The 24,175-nt window shown below is 39.5% G+C and overlaps 1 protein-coding gene across 2 annotated transcripts in view; it reads left to right on the top strand.

The window, feature by feature from the left end:
• The window catches only part of spop (speckle type BTB/POZ protein), a 127,346-nt gene that overhangs the window by 23,465 nt on the left and 79,706 nt on the right, over positions 1–24,175 (top strand). For both annotated transcript variants that reach the window (XM_059348901.1, XM_059348902.1), the window contains exon 3: positions 1,727–1,863. The gene's annotated coding sequence lies outside the window, so the exon portion shown is untranslated. The remainder of the gene's footprint in view (positions 1–1,726; positions 1,864–24,175) is intronic.

A 24,175-nucleotide genomic window follows, 5' to 3' on the forward strand; every position in this document is an offset into this window, starting at 1 on the left:
CTGCATTATGTAATGTGAAAAGTGGACCATAAGGAAAAAAAGGATTACTAAAGTTCAACTAAATGCCACAAATCAAAAGCAGCAAAAACAGATTTATTTTACTGATAAAAACACAGGATGTTCATTCCTCCCTTTGCCTGTTGTAAAATGTTTTATGAAGCTGGGATGGTATTAAATCGATTTTTAAAACTGGGCCTATTGATCCACGTTGTGTCTATTTTGTTGTCAAGTTTGGAGTGAACGCCGGCTTTGTTGAGTGGGTGATCACGTATTCATTTCAGGTGAGCTATTGATCAGACGCTGCCCGGCCCACACACATACACACACACACAAAATACACACACACACAAAATACACACACACACTCACACACACACACACACACACACAAACACACAGACACCACACAGACGGGCTCCCTTTTTGACATTTCTCTCAGGGCTCAACCTCTGTATTATGCATCTGATTGACATTTCCTTGGTATGTATGTGTAAACATGTGGCTCTTAAGATATTTCATTCATTCATGTAGATCATCTCTCTCTCGGAGGTAGAAGCCCACAGGCAGTGTAGATACTGGTCATGAATACAAAGAGCCTAAGTGTAAAAAAGTAGCCTATTCTTTGTTCAGTACATCTGGGAGTGTTTTAGTTGTGTCAGAATTTATTTCACTTCTGAGACAACTTGTGAGTCACTTTTCTGTATATTGCCATAATTTCAAATCATTCATGGCTGATTTAAAATGCAGCTTTGTACTTTATGAGCTGGTATAAAAGAAAATTGTCTCAAATCAGGCAGCTATTTCTACTTTAAATGTCTTAAATGTCAGGGATGTTTATGGATCGGCTGTGTTATGAGCCCAACGAGGATCACTGGGTCTGTTTAGCATTTGTTACAATCCGCAGACCTTTCTGGAATAATGGTCGGCTATACACGACGAGCAGTCAGCTCTGTGAAATCCTGTTGGTCTGAGCTTGGCAGGCATGTGGAATATGAGTAAGCGGTCATGTTTATTTAGGTAGAGGTGGTATTTGAAAGTGAATTAGACTTGGAGGATTTTAATGAGACTGCCAGAGCATACCTCTATGCTGGAGTTGAGTGCCACTGTTGATCTGTTCTGTCAGATGCTTGTACTGTTATTGAGGTCTCTCAGTGGGGCCGTTATACATCACATTTACATTCAGACTGTACATTTGAATTAAATCCACAAAGATTTTATCCATATTTATGGGTCACTGTAAATATACCCCTAGAAGTGTTAAAGAAGCATTAAGCCTGCTTTGAATCTTATTGCTATAAGCACCATCGTTTGATTTGTGGAAATGAGATTGCACTAGCTCTGTTTACACCTGTGGCTTAGCTTTAGTTTGCTGTTTGGATACAGTCCAGCTACAGTTTGTGTTTGGATTAGTGTTTTAATGCCGGGTGTAATTACGTAAGGAGGGCCTCTGTTCCACTTTGTTCCGCCTCGCCGTGTAAACCCTACTACCTCTTGGTAAAACATGTGTCTTTGTAATATCTTGTCACACAGACATAGACACGCGCAAGCACCACACACTCTCTTTCCAAAATGTTCTGCATTCAAGTCTCCTACATAACAGATGCGCACACAAACAGTCAACTTGACAAGGAGTCTCTTGCAAGAATATGATAAGGCACTGGCTCACACCCACGCTCGCTCTCACAACTACAGTCTTGTTGATTCTTTCCGCTGTTTGCGTTTGCAGCCTGCCAAGAAGCTCAGGCTTTTGGACAGACATGCAGTACTGACACACCTACAGACAGAGAGACCTGACGGACAGAGTCCAGCTGGCTAGTCATGGCAGCAGCAAGCGGAACAGATGTGCAAGGGACTTTGATCTAGGTGAGTACCAAATGGGGTGAGGATCTGGGGGAGGGAAGGGGGGCTATTGGTCTGTACCAATATCGGGAAATGGCAGGTAGACTGCGGGGGGGGGGTTGATGGGTGGGTGTTAGAGACACTTTCAGCCTGTGATACATTTATTGAATTTAAGTGGCAAACATGAGCACATTCTACTTAAAATTGTGTGTACTAGCTTCTAACAAGGGCTGTACCGAATGTCTTTCCTTTTTTTACATTCAAAGCTTCTATTGAGGTTTTCAAGTGGAGCTTTTAGCAGCTGTCGTCATATTTTATGATGATGAAAAAAAAGACTTGAACAGATTACTCAATTTGAATACGATTCATAGGATTTTTTTTTAAAAGATTATTTTTTGGCATTTTACTGCTTTTTATTAGATAGTGACAGGTAGAAAGGGGGAGACAGAAGGGAAGACATGCGGCAATGGGACCTCAGGCCGGATATAAAATGAGTCTTATTTATTATTATTTTTAAATAAAATAAATTAAATCAGCTTCCTTAAATGTCAAGTGTTAGAGCTGAAATATATTTTTTGTTATTGTGGCTATTTACAATGAACTAATGGTGCTGTTAGATCACTGCTAGACCACCTATTTAATATAGGTGGTAACTCACTTTGTGTGCAACAAGCGTGAGAACAAACAGTGTTTGGACCACAGTAAGACAAACTAAACGCCAACAATGTGGATTGAAGTGGAATATAATTTTCTTTTTTCTATATTTCTTCAATAAATGTTGACGTTTGGACTTCACAATGCTCTGTAGTAATTGGAAATGTTTGTCAGAAACATGCAGCCACCACTGGTGTCAAATTCTATAATACCATTAATACCAATATTGTACCAATAGTATAATATCAATAATAGTGTGCAGTCTAATCTTTATCTGCAACTGCAACCGTGCAGAAATACTGGATGTTAACAGAATTAATACACATGCACATAAAATATAAGCTGCACAGTATTTAAATATCAATTAAGAATTTGATGTGAATGTTATGAATGACTGTATGATTATACCACTTTATTATCAGTTTACTCTGAAAGCACTTTTCATTGATGTACAAAACACAGGAACAGTTATGATAAGTCTACATTATATCCTCTGGATTTAAATCTCACTTTGCAACACAAAACTCTAAATTGCCTGTTTGGTACAGCCCTACTTGTATTTCATAAATATTGCATTGTCCCTGGTGCTGTGTGTTCTGAATTGTCAACACAGGCATATACACCATGTTTGTAATAGCACAACTGGAAATTTAGTTTATTTCTTTAACATCCTGTGTTCTTTTAAATTCTATATGACATTAAAGCCTTTGGTAGTCTACTTTGCAGCCATGTCATGGTAAATAATGAGTAACTAAGTTGTAGTTCAGTAGTTTCTCTGAAGCAAACTACGTTTTGTTTTGCTTTTTGAGACAAATACATCTATTCTCAGATGGCTTGCGCCAAACAAAATAGTGGGTAAGACGAAATTGATGGTCCAGAATGAGAAATAAGGTGGATGGTTTGAATAAAAAACACAAACCTTCAAAAAGAATGAAGGTGACAGAAGATCTAAAGGCTACCAGCGCAGGAATACCAAGTAGCAAGAGAACAGAGGATGCAGCAGTCACTTGATCATATAAATGGCAGCTGGGTAAGAAGTTTGACTCAGTGTTCAGCCGTCATTTAAAAGTGGAAATTGCACCCACTTCTAATAAAAGACTAAAAAGTGAGAAAAAAGGAAGGAGATCAGGTTTTTAGAAGGGGAAATGAGGGCGGAGGCATGGAGGATGTGCTAACATGAGAGGCCCGAAAAAAAAAGAACAATAAAATATATCCTTCAGGGGAAATTATGTGGGCCTGTGTGTTTCATGCCTCCTCCGAAAATTTTTCCATGTTAATTAGGTAATGTAAAATTAGCAAGAACAGCAAGACAGCAAGAAAGCAGCAGCAAAAGCCAGATGAAAAGACAGTGTAACACAGACAGAGCACACTCTGTTCAGTTAGAGGCCATTAGACACACATTTCTGTGTGCCGAGAGCAGAACATAGTACATGATAGTGCATTATTGATGTGACACACTGGCCTGCTGGTGTGTACAGGTTTTCCTGCAGTTTCATTGTTTCATGAAACGTTTAACAAAGTGAATCTTTCTTTTTTTTGGTTCAAAAGTTAAATGCAGAGCAAACATAGAGAAATTCCAGGAGACGTTTCAGATCTATTCTCCATGTACCCACATGTTTGGAGTGTGATTTTCCTTCACATATTCAAAGTGAAACTAGCATTTCACTTGGCAGTGTCTCGTAGCATCAGCCTTGCTGCACATATCCATGAAAATTAAATCAGTGTGTGGGATTTGTTGAGAAATGCTAGAATTTTTTAATCACCTCCTTTTTCTATATTATCATACATACACAGCATTATGCAGAATCAACATGAATATGTGATATTGGATTTCCTGGTTGTGACTTAATTTCTGTTCTCTCACGAAACTCAGAAATGATGAAAACTATTGTTTGTGTTTTTTTTGTGTGAGATTCTGTGTGTGTACGCCTGTATACGCTGGTGAAAGACAGTCCTTGCTGACCCTGCAGTTACAGCCAATTTGCTGTGATCACAGTGACAAGTGTCTCCATATGGATACTTAGTAATTAGCTAAGAGGAGATGGAGAAAGGTTGGAGTTGGTGGGGCATTAGAGGACTTGTCAGAGGGCCCCACTCACTCTTACCCCCCCCCCCCCCCAAAATCTGTCAAGAGGCTTGTCTGGGGCCCGTCCCCCCTCCTTCAGTCCCCTCCCTCACACTTGGCTGCTCTAGTTAATTGAAGCCACTTCAGATCAGTCAGAAGAGCTGGATCTTCACGCCTGAGCAGACCACGGCGCTCACCTGACCTGTCAGTCATTGCTGCCAGCTGCCTGCCACACACAACTACATACTCCTCTTTCACATTTAAAACCTCAGGACACAGCAGGGGGATCCCAGGAAGACGCTCAGCATACATACATACCATCCAAACCCTCCTCACTAGATCCGTCCCAGTTGTAGTGTAAGCCAAGGTGCATTTGTCGTGTTTGGAGAAGTGTATTTGAACCCTTGAGCTTTTCGTTTCTTTCCTTTAGGCAGGTGAGAGCAGTGGCTTTTAAACTCAAATAAAACCTGCACAGAGACATCCGACAGTGTGAACCTTAAATGAACTGTGAGGCAGTTTGTAGGAGTTAGACCTTGATCTCCAAGAAGTGACCCAGAAATGCAGTTGTATGACTATAAGGAGACGGATGTTGTCATCCGATAGCCACTAGTTATTCATGCTCGAAAAAACCAAGCAAAAACAAAATCAACCAAGGGCAAACTTGCACTCAAGATGCATTGAAATGGTTTTTCAATAAATTCTAAAGTCTGCAAAAGAGCAGACAAGAAGTGTTGAAGCTCAGCGCAAACAAAGAGCAAAGACTGCAAGCTGAGCTAAAGCGACATGGACTGCAATTGGATTTGTTTGGACTAATTTGCCAGCCGCATGGCTTTTGTTGATAGATTGTGGCTGAATTGAAAATTGTATATGGTTATCATGAAAGCAGTAAATGCATGAATGCAACAAAGCAACTACTTGTCCTCTGATTTGGACGAAAACAAGCTGAGTAAGGTTTGTAAAGGCCAGAAAAGCGATAGTGTGAAACAAACAAGCAGGGCTGTAATTCTTCTTGTGAGGACAATCGAATAGTTCTGCTACAGCGGGCGAGTAGCTCAGTGTCTTGCTTAATGACACATCAGCAGGGTGGATGTTTGCGGATAATTTGCACCTAAAGGTCCTCCAGTTGTTGTCATCTTAATGCCTGAAAGGGGGAAACTTTTCCACCTGACATCCTGCAAGAATTCTGTAGATTTTTAATACTTATAATTCGGTGCTACTGTGTTGGTTCTGCAGTGCTGCCTTTCATAACACTGAACACCATGTGTGAAGTAGAACCGCAGGGAATAGATCTTTTTGAGACAACCCACTTGGGAGTGAACGTCTAAAATGAGTAGTGGTGCTTGTGTATTGTTTTAAATGCCAGGCTTCTGCTCATTCAGTGTGCTTTCTTGTGTGAGCCTTTAGTTGTAGCTCAGTCAGCTGACATTTAATGCTCAGCCATTACGTACTCTGCTGCTGCTTTAGTATAGGCCTAGGTGCTACCGGCATGAATATGAACAGACAGATGTGACAGCTGGCCGGCCATATGTGACAAGCCTTTTAGATCTTTACGCCTTAATTATGCCTTCCCTTGGGACCAATATTGACATTTTAGGTCTTAACACTCAGACCTTACAAACTGCCAGCCTCCAGTTGGCATTATGTGTCTCTTGGCAACCTCCAAGCAGCCTGAGAAAGGTGCTTTATAAGTGCTCACTGCTATATTCATGTCCCTCAGCTGTGATGAGATGGGTGCTTTGAAATTCATCACAGTGCTGTAAAAATCATTGTCTGCTGTTTACTGATAAGTAGCCGTGTCAAAGGTTTCTTTCATTTTTTTGCAATGAAGTTTTTGTGGGAGTTTTTCCTCATTTTCCAGCGAAGGCGTCAATTTAATTTATTTTTAAAGTGTGGGCGTTAAGAAACCCTTGGAGACTCGCTGTGATTAGGGGCTATATAAATAAAATTGACTTAATTAATAACTGGAAGTGGAAGTTGAATTTATTAGAAAACTGTATCTATAATTATCTAATCTTTGCTGCAATTTCCAGCTCCTATAATCCTGCTGCAGTCCAAGTGTGTGTGCATTTATTTTTATTTTTAGATGACGTCACAGCACAGGAAGGCACATTTTTGGCTTCTTCATGCATTACGTAGAAAGAGATTAGGATTTAACGTGTGTATTCATCACATTGTTGTATATTCGGTGCTCTCAGGAATGAAGGCAGCTCTGGTATTTTTCTCTGTGAATCTTTTTCTCTCTCCATCTCTCTATTCCCCTCGCTGTGTGTCTCACCTGGGTCGTCCCACACATTTTCATTTCTCTTGTTATCCCAGGTTCTAATTTCAGTTGCTGCAGCAACCCTGCGGCTCCCTCCACTTATTCCTCCTCCCTCGTCTCTCTGAGCTCCTTGTTAAGCGTGGCAGAGCTGGTCAATGATTGTGCTTTATTTATATTTTTCCTCCGGTACATTTCCTTTTCAATAGGACCACACATGTCTGTCTTTCTTTCTATATCTTCTTTTTAGATCATTCTTACTTTTTTGTTTTCTCCTTCCCTTTTTTTCTTTATTTTCTTGTTTTGTTGCAGTCTGCCTTTTCTCATGACGCTGCAGACTGCCACTGTTAGCCGTCAGTCGTGCAGCAAATTGTGGTCACTGAAGGACGCTAGGTGGAGTGTCCCTGCTTATCCAGTGCCATACTTTGAGGCAAATTAGTTTGCTCAGTGTGCCTTGTCTGATTGTTTGCTTTCAAGTTTAAATGGAGTTCAGACAAACTGTTGGTTCATCAGTAAAAGTTCACACATTTGAAGCCTACCTACTGCAAGAGCAGCACCTTTTTCACTGATTGTTTGCCAGTTATTTTTAGGGATTTGTCGAGCCGATACCGATTTTAGAAGGCAAAGATTCGCCGGTAAATGATAGCTGGAAGTAGACCTTTTCCAAATGGATTTTGCACCGAAATGACTAGAGGTGGGGGAAAAAAGTCGATACAGCATAGTATCGCGATATTTTGCGTGGCAATATTATACCGATTCATAGCTGCTAAGTATCGATATTTAGCGTTCCGATGGCCGTCAGTTTTTTCGCCTTTTTTTTTTTTTTTTTTGGAGGCCGTAGTGGGATCACTTTTAGTAATATACTGGAGATACTGGTATCATATGAAACTAGAAGATCTAAGGAATCTATAGGCACGAAGGCAACTAAAGTACAAGGGTTTCAGCTACATGCTAAAGACACTGGAACCCAGTTATGTGACTCCGTCTGAACTTTGAAAGCGATTTAGAGCAGTGAAGCTGATAAAAGTTTGATAAAATGCTGCAGTTGTTGTCGTCCATACATGTTTGATATCAGTTCAGTTCAGCTTGACTGAATACTTTGTTGGTCAGTCTGTGGCTTTGACTCTCATTGTGGAGAAATAAAAAGACTGAAGGGAGATCAATAGACTTGATTGAATATAATTTTGTGGACACTAAATGCAGTTAAACAGTTAAATCACAAAATGTTGTATCGCAATACTCACCATATCGCAAAATGCTTAAAATCGCAGTAATATCGTATCGTCACTCAAGTATCGGGATAAAATCATATCGTGGGGCCTCTGCTGATTCACACCTCTAGATATGACTCTGTAAAGGTACTCAGAGACCTGCTTTCTTAGACAAATAACTTTATTAAATAATATTTAACATTGTTATACATTGTACGCACAGTTTAGTGCATTGTCATCTACATCACCATCGTTTTAGAAGTTTTAGAGCTTCACACTTTACTGCCTGTGCGCAGTTGCTTTTCAGCCATCTTTAGGTGAAAATATGTGAGGGTTATACTATTTCTAATACACAGATACACAGATACCAATATGTGATGATACCGATAAGTCTGTGATAGGGCGATATCTTGCTGACTGATTTATCTGTCTCACTCTAATAAGTGTGCATCCCTGTATCCACTATGTGTTTAACAAATAGCCTGTTAAAGCTAAAAAACTGTAACAATGCATACCCATGTACTCTTAAGGAATAAATGTAATATCAACACATCTAATTCAGGCCATATAAAATGTGTAATTTTCATATTTGGTCACAATATAATTAGGATATTATTACCTGATACCTGTACACGATGGCCTAAATTCAGTTTGACATAGATCTACCATGGGACTGGACAGTTTCACGCTTGTTTATTGCTCAGCAGGAATTGTTCTCACTTTGTTTTTTTCCTCGTCTCCTGTTGTTCATCCTTCCCTCCCTCACGCTGTCTGTTTTTCTTCATTCCACACTTATCTCTTGATAAATTCTCTGTTTGACTGTAGATGTCTACAAATGACCTCACCAGGACGTCTGAAACTGTGGGTTTTTCACATTTATTTAAATTGTAATGTAGTGCAGCTCTCTAAGATTAAACATCAACCACAGTAAATTATTCTGAAACAGAAAGCTTTCTGGGTATAATCTAATGGACAACGGCAACTCACAGTGAGCCCTACCCAGAAACATTGGCATTTGGAAATGCTTTGAATGACTGGAAAGAAAAAGCCTCCTTCAGTGACTTCAGTAACTCCTTCCAAGACAAGTCCATCTTGCTTATCCAAAGTTACAGGGACTGGAATCTGATTTGTTTTGACATCTGTCTTCCTTGTTTGCTTTGCTTTCTCAGTTTCTGTCCGTCACAACATTTCTGCTTCTTTTTCTTCTTACTCTTTTTCTCATTGGTCATATTATTCTGTTTACAAAACCTGTTTGTGTTTACATCATTGTAAAAAGAAAAAGGCATTTTTCCTTGACCTTGTCCTTTTTGCTCATCCTTTTTTCCCGACAACTCTTTATTTATCGCAATTACCTATTATTTATGATGCATTAAACACAGAATAAAATAAATGCTGTCTGGCTCCCCACTGTTATGTTTCACCACTTTGTTCTTTCTCTGTTTATCTGCCTCCAACCCTCCGTCCATCACTGCCTGTTGTTGCCACCATCTTGCCATCTGCAGGAGCAGAGCAAGTCTCTCTGGTGCTTTTGATTGGCCGTTCAGAGATTGGAATGTGCCTGCCTGACTCAAATGACTTCATTAGAGAGTGATAATCTCAGAGGGGGTCGCCACCAAAGGCTGCCTGATGCGACTGATTTGTCAGGGCCATTTAGACAAAAGATAAAACGTGTTGAATAGTTAACATGAGTAATTTCAAATGCCAGAAAAGGCAGAGAAGATGAGTTTTTAGGGCCGGAAGATTGGAATAGTAGTGAGGAGTGCTCTCCGAGATAGCAAAAGAGAGGGAGATGAATTAGGAAGGCTTGGATTCGGAGCAAAACTGTTGGTCACGGTCCCAGATTCACTGCAGAGATTTCAGATCTCTGAAATGTCAATGTGTATGTGTGTGTTTGTGGTAGTCTAGCAGCTTTATCTGCGTGGCATTTTCTGCTTTCAGAACTGACCACGGCACCAGGCAACATCTGATGACCCTCCAAAAGGCTCAGCGCTGCAAAGAATATTGAGGGGAACACATGTAACCTTAACATGAATTGGGGAAGCTTGGATTTGGAGGATGACATACAGGGTTTTGTCACCTTTACTAACACCAGCAGTTATTTTGAGGGCGCTATCTTAATAGTGTCACGGGAGTTCGGATTTGATTCCTCCTTGCTGGCTTTTCTGTGAGCCCCCGTGTGCAGGTAATGAACTGATCTCAAATCAGACTGCTGGCTGATTAATACGGATGATATGACACATTCACAGTTGTCTGGCATCAGCTTGTGGCTGCAACTTTGCACTCTTTTCCACTTAAATGCTGCAAGGATAGAGGTTGGCATTTAGGTGCCAGCAGCCAAACAGAGACATATGACTGCAGGCGCTCTACGCCCACCACTATCTCAACTAGGGTTCTTCAGCCAGTGAATATTGAAAATGTCACCTGAAAATTACATGTAAATATTGACTCTTTTAAACTCTTTTAGATTTGAGCATTTTTATTGTCAGTAGTGCAAAACGTGCCTACTTGGAACGGGCTGATTGCTTGGCCTCTGGGATTGCTGCTTGCTGCTTTCTTGAGAATTGCTCGTCCAAAGAACTTCACACTTTACACAGCACTTCCTTGGGTCCTGAGCATTACACCTGCTATAACATAGTTGCATGTGTGGACCTACCCACAATGATGTCTCCCATGGGGTTTGTCATTTTTGAATCCTTGTATTTGGCATCTTGGCCATAACTATCTTGGTTTCTGGACCCAGAAGTAATCATATTTGGATGAGGGGTTTGAGTTCAGCCAGCACTACCTTGGTTAGTAAGGTACAAAAATAAACCACCTCTAAGTGTCTTTTAGTGCAACCAGACACTGGAAGACATTTTTAGGTGAACACGATGTTACAATTAACTTTCATTCACAGTGTGTTTCATGAAACACACTGTGAAAGGGCCAACGTTGTTCGACGAAAACATGGACCACACTTTGATAGTGACTTGTACATTTACAAGGTAGCCACACCCTAAAGCGCACCCTGCGTTATCATCTATTTTAATCTGAATGTATAAACATCATGCTGTATTGAAGGAAACTTGAAACTGAGACCATAAACTAATTCTTAAAATGTTTACTGAGGTAATAAATCAAGTGAGAAGCAGGGTCATTTTCTCACAGAATATTATATAATTGGACCAGGCGGCAATCTCCGTGTCTGAGCATGGAGGCCAACCAGGAAGTGCCTTAAGCTGCATTCTACCGAGAATTCCAGCAGGGGGTGCTAAGTTTGGCTGCAAAAAAATCTGCCCATTCATTTCAGTGCAAAATTTGAAAACTTCTCACTTGATTTATTACCTCAGAAATTTTTTTCAGGACAACACTATGGTCTCAATCGCTAGTAAAAAATGTTCTTCAAGACAATTTAATGTCAATAGTTCTAATAATGGCCCCATTTAGAAGAAAATAGACGATAAAGAATCGTATGATTTGGGGCGTGGCTACCTTTGATTGACAGGTCACTAACAAGGCGAGCCATCATCAGGAGAGAAGCAGAGCAATGCGTATCCACGGCAACGTATCAATAAAGTTATATATAATGTTATATGAATAGAAAAGAGGATGTTTACCGGTTTGGTCTCATAACTTTGACCCTTTCACACTGTATTTTCACTTAATGACAGTTTATTTGAACGTTTTGTTCAGTAAAAATGTCTTGTTCAGCGTTTGGTTGGACTAACAGACACTCCAAGGAGTCGCTGTTCATTTTTCTGAGGTAAGAAAGATACATTTTGTTTTTGTTTTTTTGCTAGCCAAAACTAACATCCCAGTTAATGCTCCAATTAATGTTAACATGAATGAGCAGCGGCTTCTCCCTGTCGGGTTGCCGGTGTAGAGAGGCTTGTAGTCAGTGTCATCAGATCCCACTCGCTCCTTCAAAGTCCAATTATGGTCTGCTCTGCGTATCGGAAACAAGATGGCGACGCAAGATGGCGACGAGTGTAATGCTGAACTCGAGGCTTCCTACGGGCAGTCCACAAACCAATGGGTGACGTCACGGTGACTACTTCCATTATTTATATACAGTCTATGAATTGGACTTGTTTTTTGTACCCGGTGCAGTCGCCCCCTGCTGGTCATTATAAAGAATGCAGGTATATGGCACTTCCCAATCGGCTTCACTTTTTTGGCTTGGAGGTTGCCATCTAGTTGCATCCTGTAGCAATGCTAGAGTAAACTAATCATTTGGTAATTGCAAGCTTTTTGGGACTAGGTTATTTCCAGGAGCAAAAGTGTTCATTCCAAGGGTTACAATGCTAATACTTGAAATGTTTGAGCTTGCTACGATATATACCTCTCTATAATACCTCTCTTCATTAATCTGTTCTTGAATGTACTTTAATGTGCATGCTGTTCGGCTGTGTAAGGATTGTTAGGGGTCCCCTCTCAATACCCTACACTGGGTACACAACACACTACTAACACATTCATCCTGTAGATCTCAAGAGACACTGCACTTCCATGGATCCATAGCAATGCATCTGCCAAGTGTGAAGTTGTTTGGATGAACCGTAGTTGAGAAAATGAAACGACACACATAAGGACAGACTTTCATTCCATTTTAGTAACATGTATTTCTTAAAGGGACAGTCACATAAAGCTGTAACGTAAAAAAAAAAGTATAATAGCGCAATTGAAACCAAATTTACATACTGTATGCCACACAAATGGGATATACTTCTATTTTTTAATGATGCAAAATTGGCTGACAACGTGAAAAAATACTGAGCAACAACTACACACGTATGCTCATTTATCTGAGTTATTTGTGATAGAAATAGCTTTACATTAAACCAGTATCGTCGGAGAAGTTTTGCTGATTATTCCATTTTAAAACTTTCTTTTTTTGTTTTACTCTTAATGGTTCATCTGACCGGCAATATTTTACTCTGCTTAGTATTACTGGCATTTCCCTTTTTATTATCAAGACTGTGGTTTGACACTTTTCGGAGTGAGACAGCTCATTTTCAGCCCTCACTGTATAATGCATGTGCTCTTTAATGTATAGATAACAATGTATAAAAGGTGAGGAGATCACTTTTGGTTTTTAAAGACGATCCATCTTTTATGAATTTAATGGAGAGCATTTAAAATTCTCCCTGAATATAAATGAATGTGTGTGTGTAAATGTGGTAATTGGGAAGCAGAGTGACGTCGGGGCACACAAAGGAGTAACCCTTGTCGTACCAAGTGCAACCGATGGATAGAACTGAACTTATTAGCGCCGTTACCTTTCCTCTCCCTTCCTCTCACTGAAAAGAGCAACAGCAAAGCAATAAGACAGAGAGCACCATGTGCACCTGTCTCCCCATCTCCCCATCTCCTCAGCAGTGTGTGAGACTCTGCCTGGGTTTCCATACAGTCTATGTGAATATATATGTGACTTCTGTATCTGCAGTGATTGAGAAAAGCTGAAAACTCCCCGTATAAAACATCTTTCTCAGTTGACAACCTATGTGATACATAATGAGATACTTTCACTCATTAAATTAAATATAAAATACCTGTGGTTGTATAACAATCAGTGGGTGAATCACATCATTACTCAGCGCATAATCTTTGTTTCTGTCTTTGGGTGTTATGAAATGCGGCCTCACATGAGTGAGCAGCAAAGGAGAATAATAAGTTGCCTTGTATTTCTGAGTTTCTGAAGACTTTACACCTTTGTTGTTGATCTGTACTGTGAGTCTCTACACTCAGGAAGCCAATTTATTCACCTCAGTCGAGCTGATGGAGCCCCAACTAATTGCATTTTACATTTTGCAGAATTTGAGAAGTCTAGAATTTGCTTGACTTTTGAGTTCTTGCATTTATGATATCTAATCTATTTGATCTTATCTCTCTAATCTATCTGTCTATCCTCCTCCTTCTTCTCCTGTGCATCTGTCATTGTTTACAGTCCAATTATCAACTTCATCGATACTATGTGTGTTTAAATCCATACAACATTTCAGCTAATCTCTATAAACAAATATCTGCAGATAGATTATTTTAAAAGGCTTATAAATATCGTCATGTGTTGGCTGATGGATTAAGGCTGGGCGATATGGACCAAAACTCATATCCCAGTATTTTCAGGTCGAATGGCGATATATGATAAATTTGTATTTCAAACAAAACATGCAAAGTGTTTAGTTTTAACTAAACGTCGCAAATCATCAACCTGTTTTATTTAAAGACTTTATGAAATTCAAAACCTTTCACCTTTTGAAGCAATTTGTTTGCCAACAACGTTGTGCTCTTCATCTGCAGTCAGAAATCTGAAATACCTTCATATGAACTAGCTCTAGCTCTTTATCAACTGGCACCGTGCCTGCCATGTTTTTTTAAGAAGTTTGTTGTGTTGCGTTCTTGTCTGGGGAGAAGCCTACACACACCCACAAGGAGCGGGGTAGAGCCAAAGAATATGAGCAACAGAGAATCCTTAACAAATATCGGTCATAAGTTAGGCCAACATCAAGAGATATTATATATCAGTTTGGTGGTATTGTCTCAACTACATATCTCTCTCTCTAAAATATATCGGTATAACTTGTAATACCGATATAACGCCCAGCCCTACGATGCATTCAACCTCTTTTGCTCTTCACACGGACTGGTTGTTCAATACAACTCAACCGGAATGCTTCCGACAAATGCCAATTAAAAACGAGAAACAAAGAGTTTCTAGTGTTAAAACTGGAGAATACGTTTTGTTGACCCATTTAATCACTATAGTAATGATTCCAACAACTGCTATTTGGAGCTTGGGCATAATGTTGTTTTTTTTTGGTGCATTTTCTGAAAAACAAGTAATTCTGTCATTTTCCCTGGGAGGACAGTCTCAACAATGGATGACCCAGGACCACCGCTTACGATGACCCTGTACGGCTGCTCCTTGCTTCAGCGGTTACTGCTGAATGGTCTCAGATGTGAGAGAGAGATTAGATGTGACATCTGGTAAGAAAGATAGAATATTGTCCCCCGAGGTGAAGCTGGGCTGATGTGTGGAAAAATGCCAGTTCTGACCCCACCTCTCCCCCCCTCATGGCATTAGATTGCCCTTGATCCCCACATTTCAGCACAGCAATGTGACAGTATGACAAGTTAAGTGAACAGTTGATCTTAATTGGCTCCTCTTCAGTCTGTGTGTGTGGATCCACTTGGGTTTGAAGTGCCGTATGCTAATGAGAAGACCAACAGTGGGGACACATCTACTTAATAGAAATATGTTGACTTTTCCTTGACAGGGGTCTTGAAACTAGATACTGAACCTGGTACACCTTTTTGTCAATCGTTGCAAAGATATGTTTAGGAAATTCTTCATATATCTCTTTCTTTTCTCTTTATTATGTCCAAAAACAGTGAGCTTTAATCCACACTAACATTGCCCACACCCCTCTTTTCTTTTTCTCTTTTTTCCCCTCTCTGTTTAAGATGACATCTCACAAATTCAGTGACTTGTACTGCTTGAGGCACAGTTCATCATTATAATTGTTGGAATGAAGGGAGGAGACCGTGAGGAGAACATTGAGGAAAAAAAGAGAGTAAAACCTCACTGTCTCTGAAATTGCTTTTCTCTACATTTTAAACATATTAAGCACTCAATAGTTTATTCTATTATGAGATTTCAGACACTAATCTCGCATCATTATTTTGCATCACCATTGTCATCTTAGGAGATGTAGGGCATGTTGAATTCTACATTTTGTGTTCCACCGAGGGATTTTTTTTATGGCTTTATAGTACATAAATGTTAGGCAAATAATACAGACTCTCAAATGAAATGGCTGAATACAAGTATACTGCACTTGGTAGCAAATAGGGAGCAATTCTGGACAAAGCACTGTAGAGAAGGAAAGATGAAATTGTCCCTTGCTGAAATGAGCCTTTATATGTATCCGGAGAGAGAATGAAAGCAAGTTTTACCTGAGGCGACATTCCTGTGCCAAAGCAAGCTGACATGATTTCAAACCATAATTAAAATGAAAACAACATGAGGAGGAGGTTGGTGACCAAAGTCTGACATGGTCGTAACCTTTATATCTGAAATTCTAATCATGTCATGACTCTGAACATTGAATCGATTTTTGCACAATGCTGTATTTATGTGTGAAATGTCATCACAACTACACGTTCTGATTTGTAAGGAAATCAGAGAAATATCGGGCTAGGTTCAGAGTGTGTTGTAGCTATTGATGATTAATAAAGGTTATTAGGCAAGTTTGTCTCAAAAAATATTAATTTAGCACCTTTATTTTACTCCATAGACAACATTCTTTGAATATACATCGTATTATACTATTGTACATGTTTAGGGAAGGAACAATTATTACTTTAGACCTTTTTCTCAGTATTTCAGAGCAAACTCATATCTTAGTACATCTAAAAATGCTTCATTATAGCTGTTATGCTGTAAAAGGTTAAACATCTTTTTATTTTTTACATGATACGACATTTCATTGAAACTTGGTTGAACTAAAAATGTTTTAATATAGTTTCTCGTAGTGCCACATAATGGATATAGAGAGGAGGTAGAATGATTGACAAGGGCACTAAAAATGAGAAAAGGGATGTTTTTCTGTTCCAAAATGAGGGCAAACATCTGATTTTTATTTCAATTTTTGTAATTATATTCATAGTAATGATTTAGATGTTATGACAATAGATATTTTTGGTTTAGGTACCTTAAAAATGCTTGAAAAGTGCTTGAATTTTCACCTTAAAAAGCTGCATACAGCATCGTCATGACAACCCACAGTCAGGTTCACTAATTTTCTATTCTTAAGCATCAAACATCTCATTTTGCATCATTGTTTGATCCATAAAAGCTGAAACCTGTTGGCCTATAAAGGCATCGACTGAGTGCATACATGATGTCTAACACACTCTGTGATAAGAGACGGATCAGAAGAGATTAGACAAGCGGAGGCGATAAAGATAGAGCTAAAGACAGGCTTTGTTTTTGGCCCCCTTATGAGCCAGGGCTCCTGCTAATTACCAAGCTCTCTGGTCCTTGCTAAATGTGTTTGAAATCCACTGGATGCAGATAATTGAGCTGGAAATGTGTTACATGACAAAGTCACGCTGAAGGACAACCACTAAAAAAGGCCTCCTCTCCCACTTCCCCCCCGTTTTCTCTGTCAGGTACACTTTTGAAATAAAACTCCCCCAGTTGATTCATTCCACAGCTTTTGTCTTTGTTGTTTGTTGAGATTGAAGCTTAGGGGATGTTTGAGCCACCTATTGTGATAAGCTATAGTCAAAACAGAGATGGGCCAATGGCGGATGTGTCAGACAGGCATGTGTTTTCTTGTTGCTGAAATAATTGCTTTTAGCCTTCAGTTTAGGGATGTGAGCTTTTAAAGATCCTTCACACATCATCATAGCAAAGTGGAAAAATGTTTTATAGCCACAGGCTGGATGTGTCTGTCCATGCATCTCAAGTTTACTCTCAGCTAAGCAGTCGCTTGTACTTGTAGCCTAAATCTCAAATTGATTTGAGTGCTTCGTATAAATATTGATTTACTGGCTTGGATACATTGATCCCGGGCTGAGATGGGCCTCCCCTGAGAACGTTGGGAGTAAAGTGAAAACAAGGTGAAGAGAGACTCCTTGTCGTTCTATTTGCATTTTAATTATAAATTGCATCATTGCACTGAGTGCGGTAACAAAACAACTCCCTCTCCCTCCATTCACTCCTCCTTTTTGCTCCGAGCTCGGCTCACTTCATGAGAATGAAGCTTCATGCGGAGAAGCCTCTGTAGGGCAGAAAATAAACAGGCAAAGAAATACGTGAGAGCACATCCAGTAGTGGTGTGGATGAAGGTGAAAGAAGCTCTACCTCAGTGGGTGCATGCAAACGTCGTTGCACAGATAAAGTTCTAGCTTAGTTTAGAGAAAGGGAGAAATATATTGTCAAAGAAGATTTTTATTTTGATGCTTAGACAGACTTTGCTGTGTTTCAGTGGGCGCCTGTGTTGATAAGAATACACAGAGTGAGAGCGAGCTGTGGACTTGCTGCAGCCAGTATCATTTTGTCATTTAGAAAGCACTTTTCTGTTGTTATCTTGGCTGCATGGGCCCACTGTGGTTTGATGTCTGCCTCAGAGTATATAATTTCTATTTTTTTCTAAGTCTCAAATTTTCACAGTGGATTTGGCTCTCTTTGGTGTGTGTGTGTTTGTGGCTGCGCTTGTGTTGAAGTGTCGCTATGCTTTGTCACATACAGTAAGTGTTGTGCTGTGAATATAGAGGGCTAATTGATCACATTGGAGTAGTGAGTAAGGACAAATCGCAAGAGTGCAGACTGAAAGGCTTTACATGTGGGACTTAAAGCTCCAGTCTGGATTTTTCACAGGATTGGCATTATGTTTATAGACACACACATACACATACGGCCTTAAAGGAACACTCCACCGTTTTTTCATATTAAAACATGTTATTCGGTCAAGTAAGACGAGTTGATACAGACCTCTTGCGTCTCAATGCGTGCACTCAATCGCCCTGGCGCGTGGCGCCACTTGGCTAGCACTTAGCTTAGCCCAGTTCATTCATTAGGATCCAAACAGATGGACAGTTAGAAGCGACCAAACTCCTCCACGTTTTCCCTATTTAAATACAGCTACATGAGTAGTTAAACGACCAAGTATGGCGACACAAAATAAAACGTGGCGCTTTTCTAAGCGGATAAAAAGGATAACTATAATGTATGGCGGAATAGCACTCGGGAGCACTTCGACTCGGCGCAGTAATATCATCACTCCTGAAAAATCTTCTCCCCCTCCCTCTCCCTCTCACTTCCGCTCCCTCTCACTTCCGTCAACAGAACCAACGTGAGCTGCACCAGGAGTAGTAGTTCGAGCAGAGCTGACGAAGTATCAGGTTGTAGGAAGATATTTGTGAACAATCATGGTTATAACGTGCATCGTAAAGGGTTGCGATAACAAGCAGAAGGTATATAGTGCCGTCATGTTTCACAGAATTCCAACTCACCACAAAGAGAGGGAGGGGGAGAAGATTTTTCAGGAGTGATGATATTACTGCGCCGAGTCGAAGTGCTCCCAAGTGCTATTCCGCCATACATTATAGTTATCCTTTTTATCCGCTTAGAAAAGCGCCACGTTTTATTTTGTGTCGCCATACTTGGTCGTTTAACTACTCGTGTAGCTGTATTTAAATAGGGAAAACGTGGAGGAGTTTGGTCGCTTCTAACTGTCCATCTGTTTGGATCCTAATGAAGGAACTGGGCTAAGCTAAGTGCTAGCCAAGTGGCGCCGCGCGCCAGGGCGATTGAGTGCACGCATTGAGACGCAAGAGGTCTGTATCAACTCGTCTTACTTGACCGAATAACATGTTTTAATATGAAAAAACGGTGGAGTGTTCCTTTAAAGGTTTATGTGCGTAAACCATGTGGACCACCGCCAAGTGAACACAGCAGCTGTGCAGGGTTTTTGGGGAATGTTTCTATCCAATGAGCTCTTTATCTTTATCTTTCTTGCTTATTGAATATGTTAATATCAGATCTTTCAAGCTGAGTGTGCGAAATACTAAGAGAAGAGTATGCAGATAGATTGATTTGCATGTGTAATGTAATGAGTTTGAAAATCATCGCTGTAAAGGCATCTGAGTGTAGGTAATGAAGTACACAAGATCATGTACTTACTTATTAGACATTCGTTAACAGTGTGCAGCTTTGTGACAAAATATTTAATTCAATTCAATTTTATTTATATAGCCTGTAATCGCAATTAAGCCACAGAGGGCTTTACAATCTCCATAGCATATGACAACTTCTGTCCTTTAACCAGGAGGGACAGACGTGCAGTAGATCTTGTTTATATAGAACTGATCAACATAATAAAATTACAATAGAATATGAGAGGGGAGATGGAGGGGGAGTGTGAAGAGGGAGAGACAGACAGATGCACAGCAACTACAACAATAAAAGCACTAAGAACTGATGCGTATGAGTAATAATAATTGTAATGTTGACAGTGAATTTAATATAATAAAAATAACAGTAGTGTTATCAGTAATAACAGTAATAATAATAGTTATGACCAATAATAACAGTAATAGTTTCACTAATAACATTAGTAATAGAATATGACTAATATTAATACTAATTGTGTCAGTGAATATGATAGAATAATAACAGTAGTTGTAGTGTCAGTAATAGCAGTTATAATATAGATATGCCTTATAGTAATAGGTATAGTATCAGTGAATATAATAGAATACTTAAAACAGTAGTAATATCAGTCAGTGAATAAAATGGAATAATAAGACTAGTGGTATTAGTATTAATAACAGTAATAATTATATAAATAATAGTAATAGTATCAGTGAATGTTATAGAATAATTATAACAGTAGTAGTACCAGTAATAAATGCAATAATAATAATGATAATAATCATATAAATATAGCTAATGATAGTAGCAGTAGCATCAGTTAATATAATAATAATAATAATAATAATAATAACAAGAATAATGATAATAACAGTAGTAGTATCAGTAATAACAGCAGTAATAATAATAATAATATTAATAATATGAATATAAATATAGCTAATAATAGTAGTAAAATATCAGTTAATATAATAATAATAATAATAATAATAATAATAATAATAATAATATTAATACTACTACTACTACTACTACTAATAATAATAATAACAGCAGAAGTATCAGTAAAAACAGCAGTAATAATAATATGAATATGATAAAAAAAATGATAATAATGATTCTGTCAGTGAATAAAATAGAATAATAACAGTAGTAGCATCAGTGATAACAGCAGTAATAATATTAGAAATATGACTAACAATGATAATGACAATCTGCACAAAGTTTCTGGAGATTCCGAAAAGAAGCTTTGTGTATTATGGGAAGTCCCTGACAGTCTAAGTCAGCATGGCGGCATAAACTAGGGGCTGGTCCAAGGCAAGCGTGAGTCGGCCCTAATTATATTAAAGAGGAGAGTTTTCGGCCTATTCTGAAATGTGGAGAGGTGGTCTGCCTCCTGGACTGAAGCTGGAAGAAGGACAGTGTTCAACATTTTGACTGTAGATAGAAGTGAAGTACATTATTTGAAAAGATGATTAAAATGTGTAGATGAATGTTGTGGTATTTTTATTGCATATGTAAGAATGACCCTTAGAAGCACATAAATGTGCATCTAGTCTTGCTGTGGTCCTTAACATAGAAATACAATACAGACATGAAACTGCTATCTTGTTTGTGTTTGTTTAGACTTTTTTTTGGCTTTATACTGAGGAACTGAGTCACACAGCAGCTGGACAGATTTGCAACAGAGAAAAGCAGAGGTTTGTGGAGGATCAGAAGGGATGAGAGATGAGGGGAGAGATGAGAGGATGTTGGCAGGAGCCAAATGTTGACAAAATACTCTCTTATTTTTCAACTCTTGAATTAGGCGAAAACAGCTTCTATCCATTGTAGAATATTTATTTTTTCTAATTATGAATGATGATGGAGCAAAGACAGCTGACCCTTTTCTCTCATGTCACCAAGGTTCAGCTATCCTCCCTATGTGGCATGTTTGAATTATTAAAACGTTCTTTGTGTTTTTGGCATGACTGCATGTGTAGTTGCTTCACTAGTCACTAATTCTGGGTTGAACATCAAAGTACTAGCAACACTGTCTCTTGGAAATGTAGTCCAAAACATCAATGCAAAGGCAGCTTATCTCTTAAGGTGTCACCAAAATTAAGTTAATTAATATTACCAACCATAGTAGTGATAGGTATACTGAACGCTGTGAAGTGCAGCAACGATATTAACATTAATAACTTGGGCTGAGCTATCTCACTTTCCTGATGTGAGGCTTCTTATGGTAATTTTCCTTATCGTAGCTGCACAAATTAATACTTTTCTCAATTTTTCTTCTTAAGTCGGAAATGTGATCAAAACGAGGGAGGAAAACAATAAGGAGGAAGTGTGGTTTTAGCATGGCTGTCTGGTTTTATAGCATTCGTGACTGGATTTAAGACAGGCAGAGCAAATGGGGAGTTTAGGTTTAAAAGGAGGAGAAATAAAGAGGCAGAAAAAAAGAAATAGAGAGAGGAGACCATCAGTGATGTGGAGAGGGATGGTGATGTTGTTTCAGCGGGGTTTGCGCCGCGGTGGGAGGGCCTCTGTCTCTGCCAGCGCCTCTTAATCCATCACACCTCCTGCGGCCCTGGATCCGACACACTCCAGTGTCTTCCCAACCCACCGCCGAGTTCACGCTCAGCCCTGTCATGCATGTGTGCCCACTGTTCCCCGCATTCTCTTATCCCTGTTTTCACCCTCTCTGAGTGAGTGTAAGGGCTATCAGCAGTGCCTCGGGCAAGATGGACAGACACTGTTTTACAGCAGACATGTTTCATACATGCTCCACATCCAGCCTTGTTCACACGTGTGTGTCTTTCAGTCGCACCTGAGAGGAAACTCTCCTTCCCTCTGCCTAGTTTGCTTGCCAGTCTCACCGGTGGCAGCTTCTCATATACTTGAGCTTTTCCTGGGCGCTGCTTGCCTCTCTCACGTCTGTTGCCAAAACTCCTGAATCTCTCATAACAGAAAGCTGGAATCACTTCCGTCATATGATCCCTGTGAGTGCGCTTATCTGACAGGAAGTGCGTCTCCAGCCAGCTGTGTATGATTTTTTAGAAATGGGAGTCAGCTACTTCACTTGATCAATCTTGCTGATCCCCCGGATGAATCTGCACATGCTCCCTGTAAGCTTTCATTGGAGCTCCCGTCCACTTTTAATGCTATCTGACCTTATAATGAACAGGCTTCATTAACCCTCTGTCAGATTTCTCACCAGAGCTGGAGGGAAGAGGGTAGTGATGGTAGGGGGTTTGTTAAAAAAGCTCAGGGTTGACTCTAAGCTGTGGAAAAGTCGGCTAGCATGTGGGCGTTTGATTTACGTTCAGAAATGCGTCACGCATACGCTCAAAGCTGCAACACTCTGTCACTTAGCCGCAGCTTTTTGGCATGTTTTCAGTCTTTGTAGTCTGGCCCTCTAAACTCTGCAGCCCGTCTCTGTACCTCACTGTTTTGCTCGCTGCCTATTGTCGCACAAGGTGACCCTCTAAACACTCTAGGATCCCTGCTGCGCTCCCTTCCTTTCCGGCAGCAGCCAAATCACACAGCTTCACCCCCCCATCCACCTGGTGGTGTTGTCTCCACACCGAGCCACCCATTCTCCCCTCCTCCCAGCAGGAAGCGGGTCCCTGAGGGAGACGCTAGTGGGAAGTTCTCTGTATTTGATGTCTCTCTTTCATTTTCCAAGTTGAAGGGAATTTATATGGCAACACATTGTGTGTGTGTGTGTGTGTGTGTGTGTGTGTGTGTGTTTGCGTTAGTAAGTGCATGCATGTAGAGTGTGGTGTGTGTGTTTTTTTCTTTTCTTTTTAATGATACATTTATTTTCTCTTTTTGAGAGTCCCAGCAATAGCTGTAATGAATTCCAGAAGGCTTTCCATCTCTCTATTCTGTCACTCTTCACCTCCTATTTCACAGCAGGTCTGGTTGCCTGAACTCCCTGCCATATGGCCATACTGAAGGGTTTTTGGGATAAACTATTTCATACAAATCCATTGATAAGACTGCATACGAAGGCCTCTTTCTGAGCTTCACCAGCAGCTAGTATTTCCAGTTTTTGTTACTTTTTACTTCTACTCCACTACATTTCAGATGGAAATATTTTACTTTTTACCCCACTACATTTATGAGATAACCTTAGTTACTTTGTGGATTTAGATGAATAATGCACAGTATAACAACAACAACAACAACAACAACAACAACAACAACAACAACAACAACAACAACAACAACAACATAGTCATAATATATAGTTTTTTAGTTATAAGATAAGACAAGATATGACTTTATTTTTCCCACAGTGGGGAAATTTAGTTGTCACAGCAGCTCAATATACAGACACATAGATATAGAAGAATAAAGAATATAAAAAATAAGACATATACATACATTCTAAACACATTATAGACTACATACATATCTGCTATTTGGCATTTATAATTAATACATGTATTAATTAATTAATTTGTTATTTATAATATATATTATAATATATTTTATATATATTCTCAATAGGGTTGAGG

Source organism: Centropristis striata, chromosome 13 (assembly GCF_030273125.1).
Source record: "Centropristis striata isolate RG_2023a ecotype Rhode Island chromosome 13, C.striata_1.0, whole genome shotgun sequence".
Lineage (NCBI taxonomy): Eukaryota > Metazoa > Chordata > Actinopteri > Perciformes > Serranidae > Centropristis > Centropristis striata.